This window comes from Odocoileus virginianus, chromosome 10 (assembly GCF_023699985.2).
Source record: "Odocoileus virginianus isolate 20LAN1187 ecotype Illinois chromosome 10, Ovbor_1.2, whole genome shotgun sequence".
Classification (NCBI taxonomy): Eukaryota; Metazoa; Chordata; class Mammalia; order Artiodactyla; family Cervidae; genus Odocoileus; species Odocoileus virginianus.
In genome coordinates, this window is record NC_069683.1 from 37506942 (window position 1) to 37534041 (window position 27100).

The following is a 27100-nucleotide window of genomic DNA, read 5'->3' on the forward strand; positions in this document are numbered from 1 at the left end:
GGCTGGAAATGGCTAATATAAATATAGAAAAATCAGCAGTAGCTGCTCTCCAGACCCGTGGAGAGCTGTGTGCTCAGAGCTCAGTGTGACTTCACTGAAAAAGAAAAATGAGCGTGATGTGTGGGTGGATTTCAATTTTATGTCCACCCGTCAAGTGTTTATGAAACTTCCCCTGAGAATCCTTGGTCCCTGCCCTCAAAGGACTCACAGCCCATAGGGGATGTAAGTTACTCTGATGTGTGGGCTTTTTTTTTTTTTTAATTGGAGTATAGTTGATTTACAATGTTGTGTTAGTTTCAGGTGTAAAGCAAAGTGAATTAGTTGATACATATAACCACTCTATTTTAGGTTCTTTTCCCAGGTCATTACAGAGTATTGAGTGGACTTCCCTGTGCTATACACTGGGTCCTTATTATGTTATCTATTTTGTATATAGTAGTTTGTATTTGTCAATCCCAATCTCTCAATTTATCCCTCCCCGCCCCTTATCCCCTGGTAACGTATGTTTTTTTTTACATCTGTGACTATATTTCTGTTTTGTGTGGGCTTTCTTTTAAGAGTTTGAAGTTGAGAATAAATCCTAAAGTAAAGTTTTTCCTTACCCATGTTCTTGGTTCAACTTTGTGGTGGGGTCAGCTTCTCAAGTCTCTTCTTCTTTTATCCACCAGTCAACTCCCTTGAATCTGAGTCAACTCCCTAAGCCAATTTACCTTTCCTTCCGGCCAAAGCCCCACTAAGGATTAATCCAATCTGTGGCTTCCTTTACTGCTTAGGTTTAGGGAGGTGGGGATTTGGGGATATCAAGCATCCAACCCCTGTCAGCCAATGGTCAAGTCCTGAGCTCTTTTCCCTCTAGGATAGCATCAGTCTCTGCCGCTCAGGACTCCAGGGCTCCCCTGAGATGCTTCAGGGAGTACTGCAGAGAGGAGGGAGAAAGAAGGGAGGCTTGCTCAGGCCCTCTCCTCTGCTACAATCAGGTAGTTCCACTTGCGTCTCTTTTACGTTTCAACTCTACATCAGTCAGTTCAGTTCAGTCGCTCAGTTGTGTCCGACTCTTTGTGACCCTATGAATCGCAGCACGCCAGGCCTCCCTGTCCATCACAAACTCCCGGAGTTTACTCAAACTCATGTCCATCGAGTTGGTGATGCCATCCAGCCATCTCATCCTCTGTCGTCCCCTTCTCCTCCTGCCCCCAATCCCTCCCAGCATCAGGGTCTTTTCCAATGAGTCAACTCTTCAAATGAGGTGGCCAAAGTATTGGAGTTACAGCTTCAGCATCAGTCGTTCCAATGAACACCCAGGACTGATCTTTAGGATGGACTAGTTGGATCTCCTTGCAGGCCAAGAGACTCTCAAGACTCTTCTCCAACACCACAGTTCAAAAGCATCAATTTTTTGGCACTCAGCTTTCTTCACAGTCTAACAACGGACCCTTGTTGACAAAGTAATGTCTCTGCTTTTTAATATGCTATCTAGGTTGGTCATCACTTTCCTTCCAAGGAGTAAGTGTCTTTTAATTTCATTTCTTTTAATTTAATTTAAACTCTACATGAACACTATCAAATTCATATGAGCCTCATCAAGGATGGAGACTGAGAAACAACCATTGGATTTGTCCATTAGGGAGTCCTTAGTGGTTTGTGTGGTTAATTTTATGGATCAACTTGACTGGGCTACAAAGTGCCTGGATATTCAGTTAAATGTTACCCTGTAAGTGTGTGTCTGGATGAAATTAGCTTCTGAATTTCTAGACCTAGTAAAGCTAATTGCCCTCCCAATGTGGGTGGGCATCACCCAACCTATTGAAAGCCGGAATAGAAGGAAGAAAAGATAAGGAGGGAGGAACTCAGTCTCTGCTTGTGTGCTAGGCTGGACTGTCAGTCTTCTACTGCCGCAGGATGGGGATTTTCACCCCCGGCCCCCTGGTTCCCAGGCCTCAGACTGGAGCTGCATACCTGGCTTTCCGGGTCTCCAAATTGAAGAATTGATGCTTTCGAACTGTGGTGCTAGAGAACACTTTTGAGAGTCCCTTGGACAGCAAGAGGATCAAACTAGTCAATCCTAAAGGAAATCAACCCTGAATATTCATTGGAAGGACTGATGTGGAAGCTGAAACTACAATACTTTGGCCACCTGATATGGAGAGCCAATTCATTGGAAAAGACCCTGATGCTGGGAAAGATTGAGGGCAGGAGGAGAAGGGGGTGACAGAGGATGAGATGGTTGGATGGCATCACTGACTCAGTGGGCATGAGTTTGAGCAAACTCTGGGAGATAGTGAAGGACAGGAAGCCTGGTATACTGTAGTCCATGGGGTCGCAAAGAGTCGGACACAACTGAGTGATTGAACAGCACAACTTGCAGATCATGGGAACTCAGCCTCCAAAATCATGTCGTGAGTCAAGTCCTTGTAACAAATTTCTTTCTGTCCATCTATAGCCTGTTGATTTTATTGCCCTGGAGAAGTTGATTAATACTGGCCTTAGATCAGAGGAATGATAGGGACAGAAGCCAGGCTGAAATGAGTTGCTGGGAGGTGAGGAAGTGAATGTGGTAAATATGAATGCATGCATTCATTTTTTCTACAATGAATGTAAGGAAGTAACTTGAGTAGGGATGGAGGTACAAGATTTAGGGAGCACTTCCTTGGAAAATTCATGAGCTTGAGAATAGAGAGGAAGCTGCCAGCAAGTTGGGAAGGGGTCACTGAAAGTATGTGTAGGGAGGGCAATTGGGGGCACATGGTGAATGGGTGGGAAAGGAGCTAAGAGAACTAACTGCCTGGTTGTGTGAATTCAGATGAGTTACTTGCCCTCTTGAAGCTCTATGCTTTTGTTTATAAACTGGACATCACAAGCCTTATTGGCTTGTGAAGATTAAAGGAGAAAGAGTGTGTGAAAGCAGATTCATAGGGCCTGGCACACGGCAGGTTGTCACTCCTTCCTTCTCTTCTTTTCCCTCAGCTTCCTGACACCACTGTCCACCATCTCCTGGTTTCTATATTTCTGTCTGCGTCTGTGATTGGCATCCGGCAGGTCAGGGTTTAAACCATGGCTATACCATATACTGACTTTACGTGAATTAACCAACCTACCCAAGCCTCAGTATTGACATCTATAAACTGGTGATACTATTTTTACTTTAGGATTATGTGAAGGTTAAATGATTCAATATATATAAAGCCCCTAATGAAGTGCCTCACTTACACAAAAGATGGTCAAGGAAGAGAATAGTTTAAGTGACTCAGCAGACTAAAAGCTTTACTCAGTTGATGTGCATCAGTGAACTCCTGAGACCAGGTGACTCAGAGTTGAAGAAGGATTGTTAGTTTTATGGGGTGGAGAGAAGAACGGTGTGTGTCCTTGTGGTTTGGCTCAGGTAGTCATTTGCATCACTAACGGCTGTGAAACTTGTGCTTGGAACTGTCCCTCTTGTTCAGGATGACTGGTGCCACCCTGGAATAGATCTTTTGAGAACTTTAAAAAAAAAAAATGCTGCAGCTTCTCTGTTAGTCAAGGACTGGGGAGGAGCAGGTAGCAGGGATGCAGAGGAAAGAGGGAAAAAGAGGAACAGAGGACAAGGGTCAAGGCAAGGAGAGCTGGGGGGCTTCTGTCATGTCTGTCTTCATTGTCTTTGTAATGTTAAGTAAATGTGCTGAATGAATGAATATATAAATGCATGTCTGGCCTAAGCACTATCTTAATATATTCTACTGAGATAGTTAACCAAATGAAAGTTATCTAAATGTAAAACAAGACTATATATATATATACTTATCTATATTTAAATATATATATTTGAATTTAAATATTCATATTTGTTAAATATTTAATTTCTCAGGTTTCCTCAAGCTCTCTGTCCTACAGAATCTTCCTTTCTTTAAATATTAAACCAAAATGATTCAAGATTCTCTTCTTGGTTATTTCAGGAATTATGGCCTTTCATGAGGTTTCTCTCAAGAAATATTTTGAGATTTCCTCAAGAATCTTTGTCTGACCTCTGGGTCACCCTCTGCCCTGGTACTAGAAGCAGTCCCCTGGGTCACTGACTCTTGTAAGAATAAGATGGATCTCTAAGTTCTCAGAGAGACACCAAGTGGCTTCAAGTGTGTGTGTGTGATATGAAGGTGGAAGCCAGGCAGATTCATCCTACACCCGTGTTTGATATCTTCTCAACTCTGGACTTTTAAACTTTAATTTCTTCTCACTCTCATCTCACCTGAGCAATTTATCTAGGTCCACTTGCTATAGCACTAATCCAACCATGTTATTTTGGCTGAACTCTCCATGAATCCTATTCCCAGCACAAACAGAAACTTCTCACCCTGCATTCAAAGCCTAACCTCTACTCTTTCTTGCAAGTTTAACTGGATCAACAAGTTTGACTAGATAACAAGTTTCACATGTTTTCATCATTTATTTTGTTCTTTGCTGTCATCATGTCTTTGATTTGGCTGTTTCCTTATTCTTGAAGGCCTTCCCCATTTTTACTACTGGAAAAGTCAGCTTGGTGCTGTAGGGAAAGACATTTCTGGGATTCAGCTTTGGTTCTATCCTCAAATAGTTGTGGCTTGAAGTCTCACTTCACCCATTAGTTAAGTGGGGATGGCAATATCTATTTGGCAGGGCTGTTGAGGGGATTAGCTATAAGGTTGCATGCTAGTGTCTGGCATGTAGTTGGTACTCAAAACTGTTGCTATCTCATTCTTCAAATACATCTCAGTTGACATTTTCTTCAGGCGTCCTCAACCTCTACAGATACTTACTGATATCTCTTACTTACCTCTCTATGGCATTTGTGTTTTCTGCATTTTATTGAATATCCATGCACTTGCTCCATCTCTCTCTTTAGGTTTTAAGCTCTTGAGGACAAACCTGGAGTTGTCTTTATCTTAGCTTCTGCAGAAAGTGCCTTGCATCTGGAGCAGTGACTTGCAGCTATGCTCAAAGTATTTAATAAACATTTGTTGAATTTAGTTGAAATGTATGAAACAACCTGATCCCATTATTATTCTGAGAAATGTCAGTCTTAAGAGCCACAGTCATGCCAGGCCATCATGCATTATTCATGCAAAATTACACTCAGTGCCCTGGTTTCTTGGTCCACCATCAGAGGAGGCAGGACAGTGCTATGGGCTGCGAAAATTTACATTTCAGAAGATCTAACCTCTCTCCCCATCAGCACGTACAGTGAGGTTAACTTGGCATTGCCAATTACTGAACCAAAGTTCTTGTAGTTCTCTCTCATAGAAGTTCTGGCAGGAATACTGGGCTTTCCTTGCAAGTCCAGCTCAATTTATTAATTTTTTTCTTTTCAGATTTTTAGTATTTCAAAAAAAGCAAAACTCAAGTACTAAGTGCAGACCCAGAGGAGAGAAATTGTTCAGTGAAAGAAGAATTTCGTTTGGCATTAGAAGAAAATGTTTGGGGAGAGGAGATAGAGAAAATCTGGACATGGAAGTGGCTGGATCCTCCATGAGAAGATGCATACAGCATTTCCCTTTCTTTTCATTTCCTAACTTGCTAAAAAGTTTGAGATTTTATGCTGTCCCAGAGTGGATAAGACTATGATATGTATGTGGCTGATTTCATATACTCTGACAGCTAAATCACAGTTCTGACAGCTAAAAATCCATCTTCTGCCTCTTATCATACTGAGATGTTGATGTTATGTTGGTGTGTTTTCGAAGTATCCTGAAGCCATGCTTAGAGAACTCAGGATTTGCAGTCTTTTTAGAATTTAAAGCATACTTATTTTGAATTGATTTACTTACAAAATGACATTTTTCTGGAAGGAATGAACAATCAAGTAGAGATCATTTTGAGCTGAATTATACAAAAATCCACAGTCTCTTTCCTCATGCATATCATTCTTGCCAAATCCCTCCCTAGCCAAGCCATGGTATCTTTGTAGACGCTGTTCGCTCTGCTTGGAATGCTCCCCACCCATATCCTTATGTGGGACCAGGTCATCTTCAGCTAGCATCAAATGCCATCCTTTTCAACTCCAGGGAGAGTGAATTGCTCCCTCCTTCTCCCTCTCTGTTCCCACACACATATCTCTAATGCTACCTTTTTTTTTAAAGTGCTGTAGTCATTTGTTTGTATGACTTTTTCCAGTTTCTCTTTGTTTCCCATGACATGCATAAAAAGTAAAATACAATCCTCAAGTCAGTCTCAAGGAATTGGCAGCGGTGAAAAGAAACAGAGCAGCTTAGAATTCTGCCCTACAATGGTTACAACCATGGAAAGCTGTTAAAAGATAAAAAGGCGACTCTAGGAGATGATAATGGTAAAGCACAAGGCAGGGGTGGTCCACATACACATAGTCCCCAAAACAAAGTGGACAAAGAGATGGTGAGGATGTTTCCTGTTTCTCACCATTGAATGCTGTAAATAAGAAACAGATGTTTACTGTGAAATCACTCCTTTATTATTTACTCTTGGTTCTATTAGAAACCACCTTTCCCCACTTAGATTATTTTTTACTAACTTTCCAAATGGTGTTCAAAATAATAATTATATTTTATATGGAATAATTGGGTTCACTGTTCATTATTTATGCATTTTTATAGCAAAAGTTTCTCCACTTAACACATTATTCTAGAGGGTCTTATCTAACTCTCTAATAATTTCAACAGAATAACTATTTGAGTTTATAATTTCTGAAAAATTTTCAGGTCCTGTGTCTTTCATGAAAAAATAGTAGATTGACTGGACATATCCATCTTATATCTTTTTCTTTAAAAATTCTGAAAACAATTCATTGTCTTCAGACATTTTAAGTTGAGGTAGAAGAATGTGAAAGTATCTTAATATGGGTCCACTGGGAATTTTTATAGGTAGTATATCTTGAAGAGATAAATGCAAAGCTGAGAGATGGTAGATAGATATTATAGATAAAGTATCTATATTCCCTCAGTCCTATTCCCATCCGCCTAGTTCCCACCCCCATCTCGCCACGGGTAAGATGATTTCTGTATCTAGTCAATAGATAGAACCACTGAAAGAGCTTTCTTATGCACAAACAGAAAACATAAATATATATTCTTATCCCTCCCCACACACTTTACAAAACAAATGGAAGGAAAAGGAGAGGAAATACTTATTTTACTTTGGTTGGAATGAAAGCAGGTGGTAGAAGACATGAAAAGAGGCATATTAACTCTCAGATTGAGCTGATGACTAGTGAAAAAACATGAAGGAAGAAAATCCCCAAAGGATATAGCTCCTTATTTGCCAAGAAAGAAATTCTGAAGTTATGCTGGAATAGATAGATATAAATTGATAGTTATAGTAGATGAGATATTTATGAAAGGTCTAAAGTTAATGATGGTGTAATGTTAAAACAGAGTATTTGCCTTCTAAATCATACTAGAATAAAAGAAGAAACTAATGTTGCTCCTACATCAAAAATTCATAATAGAAAAGGGCCCTCAAGGAAAATTAATGTTTAAAAGCATAAACTAGGATGACAGACCTAGTATTGCAATGATCATCATGCTATATACTTTGAAATAGTGGCTTGACAAATTGTAGTTCATTAGCCCTTGCAACCGAGGAGGCAATGGCAACCCACTCCAGTGCTCTTGCCTGGAAAATCCCATGGACGGAGGAGCCTGGTAGGCTGCAGCCCATGGGGTCACGAAGAGTCGGACACGACTGAGCGACTTCACTTTCACTTTTCACTTTCATGCATTGGAGAAGGAAATGGCAACCCACTCCAGTGTTCTTGCCTGGAGAATCCCAGTGACAGGGGAGCCTGGCGGGCTGCCGTCTATGGGGTCGCACAGAGTCAGACGCGACTGAAGGGACTTAGCAGCAGCAGCAGCAGCAGCCCTTGCAAGATGGTGAAGATAAAGGAAATAATCTTTGCAAGTACTGAAGCGTGATCTCAGAAAAAGCGTTTAAAACATGAAGTTAAGTGAAAAACTGATATGTGCCTTGGGGTTGCAGCTATGAAATACATGTGGACAGGTGGAAGACCATGTAGCAGGGTAGAGTGTTGAAATTACAGGATTTATTTTCATTTTTCTTAATTCATATTTCCTTATGTTTTGTATCATCTTTTCCTTTATTAAATTAAAAATGACAATATCAATGATTAAAATCTATGAAACCACCTTAAACTATATTTTTAGAAGGTTAAAAATCTCTTCCCACTGCCCTCCATTCTAACCCTCTTGAGAGATTATCAACATTAACAACATGTTTTGTTATCTTTCTGTATTTCTTTTATGATTAACACAAACACACATAGTTAAAACTTTTTGCTTGGTGCTGGTGTTTGCAATTTGCAAATTGTTTTTCTCATTTAACAATACACCATGGAAAGTGACAGATAGTTCTATTTCAATCTTTTTTTTTTTTTTTTGGAGTGTGGTTGATTTACAGTGTTTTAAATGTGTAGCAATATCCCTAATTCCTACTTTGGTTCTTCCCAGATTTTTGCTTCTCTAAGCCATGATAAGATAAATATCATGTACATGTACTAGAGCTTTTATTCTGTTAGATAAATTTTCCCAAGTAAGATTTCTGGACAGTTGGTTGTATTGTCTATTAACACATAATTGAATGAAGACATATTAATGTCACTGGTATTAGTTACTGCAAAAATCCTTTGGTCAATAATGTCTTTAAAAAGAAAGAACTTGGAAGAAAAAGTGAGTTTTTAAATAAATTTATGCATATTTACTTTGGCCATAGCTCTTTGAGATCATTTTTTCACTTAGTCATTCACTCTGTGCTTCGTTATTCACAGCCTCATGTACACATGTACACACCTCTAAAAAAACTGCACATATTTAAAGTGTACATATAGTTCAGTAAATTTTGACATATGTATATACATAGAAAAGCATCAACCTAATTAAGATAAAAAACATACTCACTGCCCCCAGTAGTTTCCCCATGCCTCTTTGTTATCCATACCTGCCGCCCATCTCCCAGGGAACCACTAATTTAAAGGAGAAAGCAAGCCAGTGCTGGGTGGGGGTTTCCAGATCCTGACCCTCCCCTCGCAGGCCCCAGCCCTTTCACTTTCCTAGGTTGGTCTTCTAGGATCAGGGGTCAGACACACCAGGGTGCAAATCCTCACTTCTGCTGCTTTGCTGTGTGGCTGGTACGAGTCACTTTTACCTTTTATTCAATGTGTTAGGGACTTTCCAGGCACTGGAAAGTGAAGAAACTTTCTTCACTGCAGTGAAGAAAACCTACAAAAAGTCTGCTCACTTGGGCTTACTCTAGTGTGGGAGACTGATCACCATCACCGGTCTATTGGATCTGGACCTTCCTATCTCCCTCCAGTTGCTACTGTATCTCTCTCGTACCCTTTAATTTTTTTTTTTGAAGTATAATTGCTTTACAGTGCTGTGTCAGTTTTTGTTCAACAGCAAAGTGAATCAGCCATACATATACATATATCCCCTTTTTTGAATTTCCTTCCTAAATAGGTCACCACAGAGTACTAAGTAGTTTCATGTCCTATACAGTAGGTTCTCACTAGTTATCTATTTTATACGTGATAGTGTCTCTATGAGATGGTCATTTTTGTAGGATCATTTTTCTAGGTTCTTTTTTGGTCCATTCTGAATTAAATTTTAGGTCAGACAATGGAGGACACAGATTTTGAGAGAGAAAAGAAGGGTCATAGAAGGAGTAACAGAAGAGGTGATCAGGGCCAAAGAAGAAGAGAATTTAAAGAAAGAGAATTGCTCCACAGTTAGATGCTGGGGACAGACAGAAGAGAGGCGTTTCTTCTACTGATGGGGCGGAGAGGCTGTGCATGAAATGGTTTATGTATCTCTCCTGGACACAAGGTGGGATGGTACTTCTTCCATTCCCTTGATGTTAGGAAGGTCCCTGTGGCTTGTTCTTGAGTGAAATGAGTGCAGAAGTGACATGTGTTGCTATGAGGTAGAAGACTTTAAGAGCTGCTGTTCAATTTTCCATGTCTCTTTCTCCCTATCAGAGTGACAGGTGACTTGCCAGTTATGGCGATTCCATAAACCAGAGTCCCTGAGTGAGGATGACATATGGCAGAGTGCCCCATCCCCTTACCTCCCAACCAACGTGGGATATACACGTGTAGGATGAACAAGATATAAACCTTATTATTAGAAGTCATTAATATTTTATGGTTGGTTGTTTCTTTAGCATAACTTAGCCCATCCTGACTGATACAATCACCTAGAAAAGAGGTTCAGTTGAGAAATCCTGAACTCTAATGTCAAGGTGGTTAAAAAGTAATTAGATTGTAGCTCAGGGGGTTAAAAGATAGGGTGCGTAGTGAGGAAGTATAAGTAGCAAGTGTTAAATTTCCTTGAAGGTTGCGTAGGGGCTATCAGAACCCGGTTCTGCCAATTTGTTAAAAAATTCTCTTTGGGAAAATCCAGGAATAATTCTAGAACACATTAAAAATAAACTTAGAAACATTAACTGCATAAATAATGACAAAACCAGGGCATATATTGTAGAATTCTTTATATATAGAATAAGATTCCAGCAGCTTTTATGCATCTCGGTGTGTACTGAAGATATAAGAATATCACACAATAAATTCTTCTGTGTTCTAGGATAAATTTTATTTTTCCAGATGAAATATGTTTCCTTTTATTGGTTAATGAGAATTATGTCAACAACTCTACAAAACCCATGTGCCCTGTTCTTTTCTTGTTTTAGTTGCCAGGGAGTTAAAAGATTATTTTTGCTTGGATGGTGTGGTACAGCTCGCTTCCCTTAGGGTCTAGCTTGTGGAGTAGAGCATGAGGCATGGGGTCATGTGGGAAGATCTGGGGGATGTAGACCACCCAGGGTGGCCAAAAGCAGCACAGGCTCTGCCCCTGATTGTTGCCAAGACAACTTGGAATATTCTATGACTTACAAAGTCCCACCAGACACGCTATGGGAGCTACAGAATGGAAACAAAGTGTGCTTATATATGTGTGTATTGTTTGCATTTTACTGAGGATGCCCCTTAAACCAGTAGTCACATAACTAGTAAGGTCCAGCAACATCTTGAGAATCATTCAGTTTTAGTGGGACAGTATGAAGAAAGAAAACAATGCTGATAAGGACCTACTTCCCAGCAGATAAAACCAGGACTGTCTAGTTTTCAAGATCAGAATTCTTGAAACTGCAAATCAAATGCTCTTAGAAGGTTGTGAAATTAATTTATAGCATCTCAAGTTTTTAAAAAATAAAATAAAATGGAATAGAAAATGTTAAGCATGCATCCCATGTAGTAAAGGTAAGGGTTCTTTTTTTCTTTCTAAATGAAACTTCTGTTGAAGTGTGTGTGTGTGTGTGTGTGTGTGTGTGTGGTGGGTTGTAATTAAGAATGCATTTCTTACTGGGATTCTGGTTAAAGCCATTTGAAAGCCACTGGTCTAGAGATATACAGAACCTAAATCTATTCCATGAGAAAAGGGGCAGGCCAGTAACACCGAGAGACTAAAACTGAGTGATACCGTAAGATAGGTGAAGACTGGACATAAGAAAGCTGACACCCATGTTAGTACCACTGACTAATGAGGGATCTGGGCCTTACCAAGCGTGCAGAGAAGAGCGCTTTAAATGAGCGTGCAGCTTTGGCCTGGCTGAACATAGTTTGTTAGAGTCAATAAGTGTTTAAATTGGCATACCATGTCAGTAGCAATTTGTATTAAATCTCTCTCCTTGATCTTGGATCAATTTCCTCCTGCATAATAAGCCAGAGGGATAACCTGAGAGAGAGACTGAAGGTCAAAGGAAAGGAGTGGTGCTGAGCAGAGGGCCCTGGGGTAGGGCCAGAGCAACGTGTACAGGGGTGCAGGGGAGAGGAAGTCCGAAGCCTGGAGCATCAGGACAGGTCAGGGCTGGGGCTTCAGGGCAAAGACCTTGGAGACATTGAAGACTTGATTTTAGGTGGTTCTCTTGCCCAGTGTGAGGGCACACCTGAGAGGTTCAAATTTGCATGAAGGACCGAATATCCTTCCTTTAGTTACATGGCTTTTTTTGGTGGTGGTATTTTATTTTAGGATGCTAAGGCCTTTGAATCTTTCATTAAAAGTTATTTCAATTCTTTTGCTAAACCAGCAGCCTGAGAATGATAAATAACTAAATGGAGATTGGTAAGACTGTAGCTCATCTTATTTTATGTCTTAGCCTCTTGTTTCTACTACCCTATTGAGAGTTTATAGGCTGTAGCTCTTTTCCTATCAGTGAAGTTTTAGAGAGCAGCCAACGTACCCAAGTAATGCCTGTTCTTGGGACTCACAGACACTTTAAGCTGTCACCAAAGTTTTCTCTTAAAACATTACTTTCTATCTTTTCAAGTTTATTGCAGCATAATTTTCCAACCTCTGAAGACTGTTCCAACCATGGAACCAGACTTACCACTGAATTGAGATTTTTTTCCCCCCTTTATTTTCAACACTCTGGCTTTGCCTGGCATGCTGCAAAGCCAGTCTAAAACTGTATACTCATCCAGTCTAAAACTGTAATTCTGAGCATGCACAGTATCACCACAGGGAAATTGGTATCAAAGAATTCTATTTAGGTTATTGTTCATGATAGAGGGTACAATATGTGCTTGTTGGAACGTTTATCTTTCTTTGTTGTTAGGAAGATTGTAAGAATGAAAAGAATCTCCATTTAGGATAGTAGCATATTTTATTTAACCGAACACTGTTTAATAAACAGGAACACATGTAAAGTAAGATACAATCTAGAGCAGTATTTGTTTTTAAAAAAATTGAATGTAAATCTTTACTAAAAAAATTAACCTTTGTCACACTGCTAATTGCATTTGGCTAGTACCTTACTTACTTGCTTTTATTTATCTCATTTTTGTTTATTTACACCTTGCAGAGAAAATTGGTCTGTAAAGACTTACCCTTTGGTCATTACTGCCTCTAACAGTCGCTTCAGGAGCTGATCTGCATCCTGATCATTTGACCTTGTGTGTTCTTCAGTTCAGTTCAGTCGCTCAGTCATGTCCGACTCTTTGCGACCCCATGAATCACAGCACTCCAGGCCTCCCTGTCCATCACAAACTCCCGGAGTTTACTCAAACTCATGCCCATCGAGTCGGTGATGCCATCCAGCCATCTCATCCTCTGTCGTCCCCTTCTCCTCCTGCCCCCAATCCCTCCCAGCATCAGGGTCTTTTCCAATGAGTCAACTCTTTGCATGAGGTGGCCAAAGTACTGGAGTTTCAACTTCAGCATCAGTCCTTCCAATGAACACCCAGGACTGATCTCCTTTAGGATGGACTGGATGGATCTCCTTGCAGTCCAAGGTACTCTCAAGAGTCTTCTCCAACACCACAGTTCAAAAGCATCAATTTTTCGGCACTCAGCTTTCTTCACAGTCCAACTCTCACAGCCATACATGACCACCAGAAAAACCATAGCCTTGACCAGATGAACCTTTGTTGGCAAAGTAATCTCTCTGCTTTTTAATATGCTGTCTAGGTTGGTCATAACTTTCCTTCCAGGGAGTAAGCATCTTTTAATTTCATGGCTGCAGCCACCATCTGCGTGATTATGGAGCCCCTCAAAATAAAAAGTCTGACACTGTTTGCACTGTCTCCCCATCTATTTTGCATGAGGTGATGGGACCAGATGCCATGATCTTAGTTTTCTGAATGCTGAGCTTTAAGCCAACTTTTTCACTCTCCTCTTTCACTTTCATCAAGAGGCTTTTTAGTTCTTCTTCACTTTCTGCCATAAGGGTGGTGTCATCTGCATATCTGAGGTTATTGATATTTCTCCTGGCAATCTTAATTCCAGCTTGTGCTTCTTCCAGCCCAGCTTTTCTCGTGATGTACTTTGCATATAAGTTAAATAAGCAGGGTGACAATACACAGCTTGACGTACTCCTTTTGCTATTTGGAACCAGTCTGTTGTTCCATGTCCAGTTCTAACTGTTGCTTCCTGACCTTCATACAGGCTTCTCAAGAGGCAGGTCAGGTGGTCTGGTATTCCCTTCTCTTTCAGAATTTTCCACAGTTTATTGTGATCCACACAGTCGAAGGCTTTGGCATAGTCAATAAAGCAGAAATAGATGTTTTTCTGGAACTCTCTTGCTTTTTCAATGCTCCAGCAGATATTGGCAATTTGATCTCTGGTTCCTCTGCCTTTTCTAAAACCAGCTTGAACATCTGGAAGTTCACGGTTCACGTATTGCTGAAGCCTGGCTTGGAGAATTTTGAGCATTACTTTACTAGCATGTGAGATGAGTGCAATTGTGTGGTAGCTTGAGCATTCTTTGCCATTGCCTTTCTTAGGGATTGGAATGAAAATGGACCTTTTCTAGTCCTGTGGCCACTGCTGAGTTTTCCAAATTTGCTGGCATATTGAGTTCAGCACTTTCACAGCATCATCTTTCAGGATTTGAAATAGCTCAACTGGAATTCCATCATCTCCACTAGCTTTGTTCATAGTGATGCTTCCTAAGGCCCACTTGACTTCACATTCCAGGTTATCTGGCTCTAGGTGAGTGATCACACCATTGTGATTATCTGGGTCATGAAGATCTTTTTTGTACAGTTCTTCTGTGTATTCTTGCCACCTCTTCTTAATATCTTCTGCTTCTGTTAGGTCCATACCATTTCTGTCCTTTATTGAGCCCATTTTTGCATGAAATATTCCCTTGATACCTCTAATTTTCTTGAAGAGATCTCTAGTCTTTCCCATTCTGTTGTTTTCCTCTATTTTTTTGCATTGATCACTGAGAAAGTCTTTCTTATCCCTCCTGTCTATTCTTTGGAACTCTGCATTCAAATGGGAATATCTTTCCTTTTCTCCTTTGCTTTTTGCTTCTCTTCTTTTCACAGCTATTTGTAAGGCCTCCTCAGACAACCATTTTGCCTTTTTATATTTCTTTTCCATGGGGATGGTGTGTTCTTAGGTCTAATTAATTCTAAAACTCAATTTTTTCTCACTCTATTCAGTAACTAATTTCTTAAAGGAGTCAGGCTCTCAATTGCCTTATGAACATTTAAAACCTATAGGAAAAATCAAAACTAAATAAATTAAAAGCCCAAACAGATTTTTTTTTGACAAGCTTCCATACTGCTCTTCCATTTTTACAACCATTCAAATATATATTTTTATAAAACTCACAAAATGTCTATGGAAAAGATCCTATATGCTCCCCCTTATCTATTCTTGTCCCTACCTACTCCCTGCAAAGAGCCAACAAAAATTTTCTTAAAGGGAATTTGGTTTGCGTTGGGAGACAGCAGAAGTGAACTTTAAAGATAACATGGTGTAGGTGTGTGCTGGGACTTCTAATCACCCCTTCTTTGGCTGGCTTGAAAAATTAAGAGCACCATGTCCTATGTGTAACCAGATGTGCATGGCTCTTCATTGCTTCAAACAGTTCCAGATCCTTAGTAATTTATCTCAAAAATTACTGAACGGCACGGCAAGAAATTAAACTAAAAATTACGTCCATCCATCACCTTTTATGAGCCATGAAAAACTACATGGGGAATAAATCTTTGCAAGCAAGACAGTTTCTGTTATAAGTGGTTCTTCTCACTTCAGATGTATTAATATTCAAAACCATAACCTGCCACGTGCTCAGCTTTATGTGAGAAGGAGAACAAATCAATCCCCTCCTTCTATTTACCTTGTTGATTAACACTGTTCTTGTCTGTGCCTGGGGTGTGGAAAGTGTTGCTGCTTCTCCCTTAAAGGGCAGGTGCTCAGGAAACCCCCACAAAGAGGAAGGGAATCAGTACTTATTATGAGCCTGTTAGGGCGACGCCCTGTGCTGTGCTGTGCTTAGTCGCTCAGTCATGCCTGACTCTGCGACCCCATGGGCTGTAGCCTGCCAGGCTCTTCTGTCCATGGGAATTGCCCTAGCCTCCCAACAATTCCAAGAGGATTTTGTTATGCCCACTTTCCAGGGGAAGAAAATAGAGGTCAGTGAGCCTGTGGAACTTGGGCCAGCTGACCCAGGAGGTAAGTGAGCCAGGTCTGAACCCAGCTCGGTGGAACTCCCAGCATTTCTTGGAAATCCTCCATGATGCTGCTCAAAAGAGCCATCAAAGAAAGTCAGAAAATGATGCCTCAAGCAACGGGAGCCCTTCGAGTACCTACAGAACGGAGGGTGGAGGATTCTGCCTGTCACTAGTTTAAAGGCAGCTCCTTCACTCTGCCCACAGTTTGCCCAGAAATCGCAGCGAGGTCTTGACTCTGTGTGATTGTGAGTGGGAAGGTCATGAGTGACTTGCCCTGTGCCCCCACACAGCCCCCCAGGAAGGTATGGGAAGCTTCCACCTCCACAAGTTCTAAAGCAGCTCATTCCTGCCTGGACGGCATCATTGATCCCTAGGTGACTGCCTGATCCACCCTCCCCCACCTCTGAAGGGTTATCAAAGTCTGAATAAATGTCTTTCAAACAGAAACCCATTCTCTCTTCCCTTTGTAGAAAACCACATTGTCATCTCCTTGGTTGGTGACCTATCACAGGGCACTGTGGTCCTGCAGCTCTTCCTGGCTCTCTGCTTAAACCCTGGGCACTGGCTAAGGCTTATGGGAAGAAACCAGGGAGCAGTTCCTCCCCCAAGCTCTTCCAAGTCCAAGGCTATTTAAGCAGCTGCCTCAGTGGATATTCCATGACAGAGGAAAATCTTGAGCCTTTTCCACAATCACGATGCCCTCTTGGTAAGCAACCAACTGTTTTTCTGGCCCATTTCAGAGGGCCTAGCATGCCCAGTTACCCACTCCCCTTATAGTCCAGCAGCTGATACCCTGTGACAGCTTCTGGACAAAGTGTAATATTGTGAATAACATGTTTCTCTGTATCCCCAGTCCAGCATCCCCTGTTGTTCAGTCTATAACTTCTCTAACATCATTGAAGTCCTCAGCCCCTTGTGTGTCCATTGCACCCAACTTGCCAATCAGCTTTCTTGCCTCGCCCATCAGCAGCTAAACCTCGCTGAAGAAAATTCACACAACTAGGCCAAATAGTACTACAATTCAGTCACATTTCAAGCTTTAGCAGAGCTCTTCAACATAGCTTACCAATAAACCATCACCTGGGTGATCCCCCATCATGTTCACACACTCAGGGACAGACCTGAAGTTCTTCCACTGTCCCTGGGATCAGCCATCACTCCTACCCCCTCCCCCATCCACTCCAAGTCTTGCAACACACTTCTAAGTGAATAATTCTGAGCCCCTTGAAGGTAGGGATCACATCTCATTTGCATTTGTGGAAATAATATATTGAATAAGAAATTGAAATGAGAAAACAGGCTAAAACTGTTTAACCTGGGTTCCCACAAACTCATTCCTCTCTCCCATGAATCCTAATCAAGGAGAAGGCAGAGGTACAAGGGAGACTAATTTAAATTGAGCCCTGGACCATTTTCTAAGCCCCATGATCAGCACTTTCACATACATTATTTCATGTAATCCTTGCCCAAGTCTGTGAGGTGGATACCACGATTTCCATTTTGCATGGATAGAAAAGCAAGTGGTCCATATGCATCTAATCCCACAGCTCATGCATTTTCCATGCTTTTGTTATCTAACTTCCCACCTGCCCTTCCACCTTTATCTCTTCAAATTCTCTAATAGCCAAAGGAGTTTATGAACAGTTGGTACTGGCAGAAGTGTGTTAGGAAAAGGCAGCATTTGGGTTGAACTCTGTAATAGCAAGGGGGAGGTGCCCCAAACTTTGAAACTCTCTGATGATACTTAGAAAAGGAGGCAGGAAGGGCCTGGGTCTGTGTATTAGTTTGAATGTGTTTGATTTTGATTATAAGTGGTAGACACCCAGATTAAAATAAAGAAACAATTGTTGTTGTCAAATACCTAGGAAACCTGAGCACATTAGTGGATTGTTTGGATACAAAGCTCTAACAGTGTCATCAGCTCCTTGCTCTGTCCAAGTTTAGTGAGCCTGAGTGTTAGCTGATCGTAAGGCAAGATGTCTCCACATGGGGGCTGCCCCCTACATCTCCAGGCTACCCTATCCTCCTGATAACACTTTGTACCCCCTCATCCCAACCCCATATTCTCATTGTTGCCAAAAGGTGTAAAGTCTGGCTGTTCACCACCCCTAAGCTGATAAACAGGCCAGCATGATGGAAAGAAAACTTTGTTTCATTTCAGATGCCGGCAACTGGCAAGGAAGGCAGACATCTGTCCAAAGGCTGACTCCCGACCCACTGGCAGCCTGTGGGGCAAGAAATTCTATAGACAGAAGGAGGGGGCTACATGCAGAAATGGCGCAGTCTGCTTTGACAGTCATCTTCAAATTGGTCATTGGTGATCTGACCAACGTCATTTTGGTTGTTTTAGGTATAGTTAATCTTCAGTCCAGAGTTGGTTTGTTTCCATTTCTTTGGGGCCAGTTCTCAGAACTTATGTCATGGCAGCTATGTCATGACTACAGCTTGGTCATCATGGAGCTTACTTCCCCTGCCTCATGGGCTTTCGGTGTCTCTAATACAGCTCACAGGATATAGCCCAGAATATTGTCTATAACCCTTGAGAAAGAACTAAAGGTCTTTGAATACACTGAATGGCCACATTATTATTATTTGGTCTCCTTTGACAGTTTTCCTTTGTTTTTGTATGTTCTCGCTTCTCTGATTAAACTTATTCTTTGACTAAAGTTTTCCACAGGCAAAAGGCAGGCCGAGGACATGGGAGGTGGGTGGCAAGGACCATAGGGTCCTGCTTGGTTTCACTATCTGTTCGAGCTCCTTGAGAGCAAAGTCAGCTGCATTCACAGGGCTTGGCCCAGTGAAAAACTCACTGAAAAGGTGAATGAAAAGGTGAAAGGAACCTGCTATTCCTCTTCAAGTCCAGACTGGCCAAGTTCACTTCTGGGAGTGACGGGAGTGGGGAATGTAGACGGTCAGTACAGACGTAGGATGAAGTTTCTCTGTGTATCTTTCCACTTTGGTTTTGCTTCTAGCACTGCTTGCCTTTGTTCTCTAGTGATTTTTGACAGACCTTTTCTCTCCTTTGCTCCCAATCAAGAGTTGGGGGATTCCATATATGAGTGATATTGTCCAATATTTGTCTTTGTCTGACTCACTTCACTCAGTATGACAATCTCTAGGTCCATCCAGGTTGCTGCAAATAGCATTCTTTTGTTCTTTTTTCTGATGACTGAGTAATATTAGATAACTAATAAGGACCTACTGTATGGTACAGAACTCTACTCCACGCTCTTTAATGACCTATATGGGAAAGGACTCTAAAAAAAAGAGTGTATATGTATGTATGTATAACTGATTTACTTTGCTGTATAGCAGAAACTAGCACAACATTGTGAATCAACTATACTTTAATAAAAATTTTAAAAAAAGAGTTGGGTGGGGGAGGGGGAAATGGGCAGGGATTGCTAATGGATGCAGGGCTTCATTTAGGGGAGAAGAAAGTGCTCTAAAGTTAGACTGTGGTGATGACTGTGCAACTCTGTGGATGTACTAAAAAGCAGTGAATTGTGTACTTTAAATGGATGAATTGCATGGAATGTGAATTATGTGTCCAAGTGTTGTGTTTTTTTCTAGAAAGAATTATAATGAGAAAATCCAGAAAAGGATAATATTACAACATAGAATAAACAGAAAGCCCACTGTATATTGCCTCTCCCTACATTTATCCTATCTGTAGTTACTACGTTACTAATGACAGAATATCTGTACAGTTACCATATATAGCAGAGAGACACCCCCACCACCACCCAGGATGCATTGCACTGGTGCAAACCAAGGGGCTCTATGACAGCTTTCTCCATTCCATTGGAAAGATGAGAAGGAAGCTGTTTTCCATTTGTTCCCAGGCAATGTGAATTAATTAAGCTGCTACCACTGCCACCGCTTTTCCTAAGAGATTCAGAGGGTGAAATTAAGAGGTGGGACTGGGGATGGCACCAGAATGCCACGGGACACTAGAAACCACAGCATTTATGGAGAAGCCTGAGGAGATCCCTTGAGAAAGGAGGCCAGGAGATCACACATGTCTGCCTTGCATCTGGCTGCTTAAATACGGCTGATGCACCGTCTACCACACTCTAGTTTGCAAGTCAAGTGCACTTGTTCTAAGCAACTGTCCTAAACCACAGCCAGATACTCAAACCTGGCATTCTTGTGTTTGTTTTCAGACCTCAGGGCCACAGCTTTTGGCTTCTTGCCTCTTTAGTTTACACAAACCATTTGTATTCCCCTTTGGCTCATGAGGACTTGATTTCCCACTGAAAACTTGGACCCATTTTTTCTTTGGATTACGGTGTCTCCTCCAAGGAGAGATAAGAAAGCCTTTCTCAGTGATCAATGCAAAGAAATAGAGGAAAACAACAGAATGGGAAAGACTAGACATCTCTTCAAGAAAATTAGATACCAAGGGAACATTTCATGCAAAAATGGGCTCAATAAAGGACAGAAATGGTATGGACCTAACAGAAAGAAGATATTAAGAAGAGGTGGCAAGAATACACAGAAGAACTGTACAAAAAAGATCTTCATGACCCAGATAATCACAATGGTGTGATCACTCACCTAGAGCCAGATAACCTGGAATGTGAAGTCAAGTGGGCCTTAGGAAGCATCACTATGAACAAAGCTAGTGGAGATGATGGAATTCCAGTTGAGCTATTTCAAATCCTGAAAGATGATGCTGTGAAAGTGCTGAACTCAATATGCCAGCAAATTTGGAAAACTCAGCAGTGGCCACAGGACTAGAAAAGGTCCGTTTTCATTCCAATCCCTAAGAAAGGCAATGGCAAAGAATGCTCAAGCTACTGCACAATTGCACTCATCTCACATGCTAGTAAAGTAATGCTCAAAATTCTCCAAGCCAGGCTTCAGCAATACGTGAACCATGAACTTCCAGATGTTCAAGCTGGTTTTAGAAAATGCAGAGGAACCAGAGATCAAATTGCCAATATCTGCTGGAGCATTGAAAAAGCAAGAGAGTTCCAGAAAAACATCTATTTCTGCTTTATTGACTATGCCAAAGCCTTCGACTGTGTGGATCACAATAAACTGTGGAAAAATCTGAAAGAGATGGGAATACCAGACCACCTGACCTGCCTCTTGAGAAGCCTGTATGAAGGTCAGGAAGCAACAGTTAGAACTGGACATGGAACAACAGATTGGTTCCAGATAGGAAAAGGAGTACATCAAGGCTGTATATTGTCACCTTGCTTATTTAACTTATATGCAGAGTACATCATGAGAAACACCAGGATGGAAGAAGCACAAGCTAGAATCAAGGTTGCTGGGAGAAATATCAATAACCTCAGATATACAGATGACACCACCCTTATGGCAGAAAGTGAAGAAGAACTAAAAAGCCTCATGATGAAAGTGAAAGAGGAGAGTGAAAAAGTTGGCTTAAACTCAACATTCAGGAAACTAAGATCATGGCATCTGGTCCCATCACTTCATGGCAAATAGATGGGGAAACAGTAGAAACAGTAGCTGACTTTATTTTGGGGGGCTCCAAAATCACTGCAGATGGTGATTGCAGCCATGAAATTAAAAGATGCTTACTCCTTGGAAGGAAAGTTATGACCAACCTAGACAGCATATTAAAAAGCAGAGACATTACTTTGCCAACAAAGGTCCGTCTGGTCAAGGCTATGGTTTTTCTGGTAGTCATTGTATGAATGTAAGAGTTGGACTACAAAGAAAGCTGAGCGCTGAAGAATTGATGCTTTTGAACTGTGGTTTTGGAGAAGACTCTTGAGAGTCCCTTGAACTGCAAGGAGATCCAACCAGTCCATCCTAAAGGAGATCAGTCCTGGGTGTTCATTGGAAGGACTGATGTTGAAGCTGAAACTCCAACAATTTGGCCACCTGATACGAAGAGCTGACTCATTGGAAAAGACCCTGATGGTGGGAAAGATTGACAGCAGGAGGAGAAGGACATGACAGAGGATGAGATGGTTGGATGGCATCACCAGCTCATTGGACATGAGTTTGAGCAAGCTCCAGGAGGTAATGAAGGACAGGGAGGCCTGGCGTGTTGCAGTCCAGGGGTCTGCAAAGAATCAGACACAACTGAGTGACTGAACAACAACCACCAAAGCCTCATCTAGAAAATCCTAGTTAGTCCAGCTTTAAAATGGAAATTCTTGATTTCCAGAAAACCCCTCAGTCCTAGACAAACCAAGTAGTCAGTCACTAGTTAGGAGATTCTCAGAAAACCCAGATGGCCAGGCTGATGCTCCCACCCCCACGTACAGCTGAGAAAATCTGCATAATCCACTGATGCGGCATCCCACCCCAAGACAAGAGGCAATACAAGCCTATGTCACATAAGGTCATTTTCCGAATTCAGTGAGACAGAACATGCTATGTACTTCCTGCCATGTAGTAAGTTGTCAGTACATATTTACCATGGCATTATTGCTTTAGTACTATTATTAATATTTATACATGTATCCTAGAAGTAGACTCCCCAGCTGGTGCTAGTGGTAAAGAACCTGCTGGCCAGTGCAGGAGACATCAGAGAGGCAGGTTCAATCCCTAGGTTGGGAAAATCCCCTGGAGGAGGGCATGGCAACCACCTCCAGTATTCTTGCCTGGAGAATTCCCATGGACAGAGGAGGCTGGCAGGCTACAGTCCATAGGTTCACACAGAGTTGGACACAACGGAAACGACTTAACATGCGTGCATCCTAGCAGAGGCCAATTGGTATAACCCTGAAGGAGAGTTTAGGAAAAGGTGCTGAAGAATCACTGAAAACTAACATTCCACTAGAAAAAATGAACAAGATCAGAACTTGGAAGCTCTGGTGATGCCTATTCTCTATAGCAGTAACCAAACTGAGATAGATTATTTGATGTGAACTAAACATTGTTCACATACCGTTTGGAAAGAGCACCTGTATCATATTTAAGATCTACCTAGGAGTGCTAGAGAAAGGGGACTGATGCCAACCCAGTACTGTTTCATGAAGTAAACCGCCTAAAGACATGAAGAATGCACTATTTAAATTTTGCCTTTGGCAACTAACATCTCTTGAACACCAGCTGATTCGGAATCTCTGAGGGTGAATCCCAGAAACCCACTCCATTAACGTGTTCCTCAGATGATTCTTATATGCACTGAAGCTTGAGAAGCCCATCCTAGACCTTGACTCCTGGTGGGTGGGAAGGGTACCTTGTTCATGACAGTGCCCCCTTTCTCCACACCAGACAAGGACCTATGTCTAACAGGTGCTTCCAGAGTGTACTTTTTTCAAATCGTCCTTTTGTTCCCTTTTTTTTTTTTAAAAGATTTTTAAATGTGGACCATTTTAAACGTTGTTATTGAATTCGTTACAATATTGCTTTTGTTTTTTGTTGTTGTTTTTGTTGTTTGGTTTGGTTTTGGTTTCATGGCCTCGAGGCATGTGGGATCTTAGTTCCCAGACTAGGGGGTCGAACCTGTACCCCCTGCCTTGGAAGGCAGGGTCTTAACCTCTGGATCACCTGGGGAGTCCCCATCTGTCTGTTTCTGGTGTTAGCCTGCAAAGTGTTCTTTCTCTGGGGTGAGACACCAACTCATGTTCTAGTCACTGAGGCATTTGCTTAAACTAGTTTTTCACTGTGGTGGTGATGATTAGGGCTGAAAAAGCTTTGCAAATGAACAAATTTAACAAGGAAAGGAACAAATTAAATTTTTGCAGGCAAGAGGCTTCGATTAGATGGAAACAGCATTTTAAAAATGATCACCTAGTGTGCTAAGGAAGGTTTACTTGCACCTCTCAAATTAATGCCATCTGGTTATCCATGGTGACTCAAATACCCCTCCCAAGGAACACCAGGCACCCAGATGAAGACAAGTAATCTAATTCTCCACGACACTTCCATCTCCATTTTAATATGGAAAATCTCGATGAAATGGATTCTGCAAGAACAGATTTTCATTATTGAAAGCCATGTCAGAATAAATTAGCATGAAGAAGGAGCAGGAAAACACTAGATTGGATTATTCAGAACAATTTGATTATCCACCTAATGGCAAATTTGTTTCTTATGCATCGAGTAGGTGTTAGCAACTCTAAGCATTGTTCTTTCTTCCAGTGAAAAAGATGAATTATCAATCTTGTCTGGGTAGTTAATTTAAACACTTGGCCTGCTATTTCCATGTCATCTGGTTATTGTGCATTTGGGGTCAGCTGTGATTGTAACAGAGCAGTGGTTGGAAGGAGGATCTGTATAATATTTGTTGGTTCAGCTCAGCCTCAGTGCCACCACACCTGAGCCTACATCAAGCAGGAATCTACCTGGAGCATACTATCAAAGGAGAGGGAAGGGATCCCTCAAAAGGGATCCAGATTGGCATAGTTGGGCGGTTGTAGGCAAGACCTGCTCCTTTTGTGAGTGAACCAGGGGGATGGCCCCAGAGACCTGAACTGCTGGGGTCTTGGGGAGAGAGTGAGGAGTGATGGGGCTTGCTCACAAGCTGACGTCAGGGTGGCCCCATCTTAGTAAAGACGGAGATCCAAAGCCTTTCCCCCCAAGGCAGCATGCGCGGGTCTCTGCTCCTTTCCCCCCGTCCCCACTAACTTCCATGCCACCCTCAGGCTGCCCTCATCAGATTCAGGTTCACCTACTGTTTCTCCGGTGCTTACTCTATCCCAGGTTCAGTGTTAGTCTTCTTTACTGTCATCATTATTCACTTTACAGTCTTTGTTTTATGACTTTCAGTCTTTGTACCCAAATTCCTAGCTAGAGGGCAGAGACTGTGTCTCGTTCATCCAGCCACTCTCTGAGAGCTTGGCACTTTGCAGGTGCATAATCAATTGGCAATGAATGGATAAATTAGTGGGCAGTAACCCTGTGGCATTGATCTTCTTGTTCCCATTTTATAGATGAAGAGACTGAAACTCAGGGTTTAAATGATGTGCCTGTGGATCTCACAGCTGAGGTGTGGACTGCAGAGCCTAGCCCAGTGTTGCCTCTTAGCTGAGTACTGTGATGGGTGGGTTGAGGACCAAGCCTTCATGTCCTCTTCTGTATTACATGTACATGGATCTTGTTCCTCTCTTCCAGGCGGCATTGCTCAGGGAAATACCTGGTTTCCTCTATCCTTCACCAAAAAGTTCAGCTTAGCCCCATCCATACCTGACTGGTGGCTTTTCTCAAATGACAGGACTGAGTCGTTTCATTGCCCAGTTAACTCTTCTCTTCTGACGTCCTTTCTGGTCTGAAGGCTTTTCTGGGTCTAGTTGAACATGGCTCACTTTGTATTATTGCCTTGACCACCCTTCACACCCCACCCCTGCCCCCAGAACCTGCTCCCCCAGAGGATCCAAGCTCCAGGCACTGGGCTTTCAGCATCTGCAGTGTGCCAGGGGGGCTTCTGCCCTGGTCTCTGAAGGGGTAGAGCTCCAAGAGTCTCTAACTTGGATTTCCTGTCTGCCCAAGACTGTGTTCAGAGACCCACTATGGGTTTATAAAGGTAGAGGTGAGAGTAGCATGGAATGTAATGCTGGAGAACCTATAGGACCATATCATGAAAAATTCTGTGTACTGTGTAATGTTATTCTACTGTCTCAGAAGGCAACTAATTCATTGGGTATCACCCCCAAAATCTCCTAACTCACAATCTATGTGATGGGGTAAAACTTCTCCAAATAGAATCAACCTTTATGGAAACTAATCAATCACAGGAACTTCCCAGAGTCTAGATAGAGGAGTGAAATTCTTCTTTATAAAGTCTTCCAGGCAGCCACTGCCAGTGTGTTGGCTTGTCACACGAGATAAAATCTATTTGCCATCCTGACCCTGGGCTTGTCTGCCATTTCCCTAAGTGGAGAGAGGAAGATCCTGTCACCCAGGTAGCCCCAGTCAACTACCCCCCTCCTTCCTTGCTCTGGGTATCTCTATACAAATAATCTTCCAAGGTTAATCATGCTTTCACCCTCTCCCATTTCCCAGTCTTTCCCCAGAGGACAAACCCTCTCCCACTATAAGAACAGTAGCATCTGTGGCTTTCTCAGAGGTCCTTCTTGTTGTTATTTTCTCAGTTGTGTCCAACTCTTAGCAACCCCATGGACTGTAGCCCGCCTGTCCATGGGATTTCCCAGGCAAGAATCCTGGAATGCGTTGTCATTTCCTTCTCCTGGGCCATGGTAATCTCCTGGGCTGGAGTTGGGTTTACCAGCTAAGCTGTCTCAAACTTTCACTTATCAAGGGTCTAATTTTGCTCTCTCCATCAATATCAAATGGTAGAGCCCATTTGCCAAAGAGGGATAAAGGCAGCATGAAGTCAGTGGGCATGGTGTGGCCATTAACCAGCACACACAGTGCTTCATTAAAGGAGAGCTTCTGATTCTGCCCAGAAATTCCATCTGTGCTCCCTGGTAGTTCTGATTCCTTTATTGGGAGACAGGAGCGAGGGCTCAGGGTTTGGAGCTTCTCCCAGGGCCACTTGGAGGCCAGCAGCTGGAGCTTTAACAGTTCCAAAAGGTGACGTGGGGACCCATGGCTGCATGTTTCTGAGGCCCTGGGCTGCTGGACTAGGATTCTGTTAAAAATCAGAGCAAATGCAGACGGTTGTCACCCATGAACAGAGGGCCGATGTGTGAGGAATTGTAAAGTGGAGTTTATTCAGCCCCAATTAAATCCCATTTTATAAATTCCACCCGACTCCTCCACAGGAGAAAGCTCATTAAATCTTTTCACACCAAGCCAGCCTAGGTGGCAGTGCTGGGCTGTGTTGGCAGGGCTCAGCTCTCGAGGAAGGCTGTCAGAGCCGAGTTCTGTGGTTTCTTAGAAATGGCCAAAGGGTTTATGTGGGATAAATAAGTACCTGAAAGACAAGGTTATTTCTAAGCAGGTATCAGAAAATAAAACGACGGGCATGAAATGGGAAACATAACCTTTGAAGAGAAGCACTCATGCAACCCAGGGGCTCACAAGTCAAGAGAAAAGATTCTTTTTTTCATTGTCTTGGCTGCTTTAGTGAAGGCCGATCCTCTCCAGTCAGGGATACCCAGTGAGCATTATGGGCTTTATTGTGGCTTGTGATTAAAGCAATTTTAAAAAGAGCATCACAGATAAAGCCTCCTGAGTTGGCTTTGAGCTACCGAATGGGTCACCTAAGGATTAGTGCATTATTCACTCAACACCTGGCCAGGAACTGGGAAT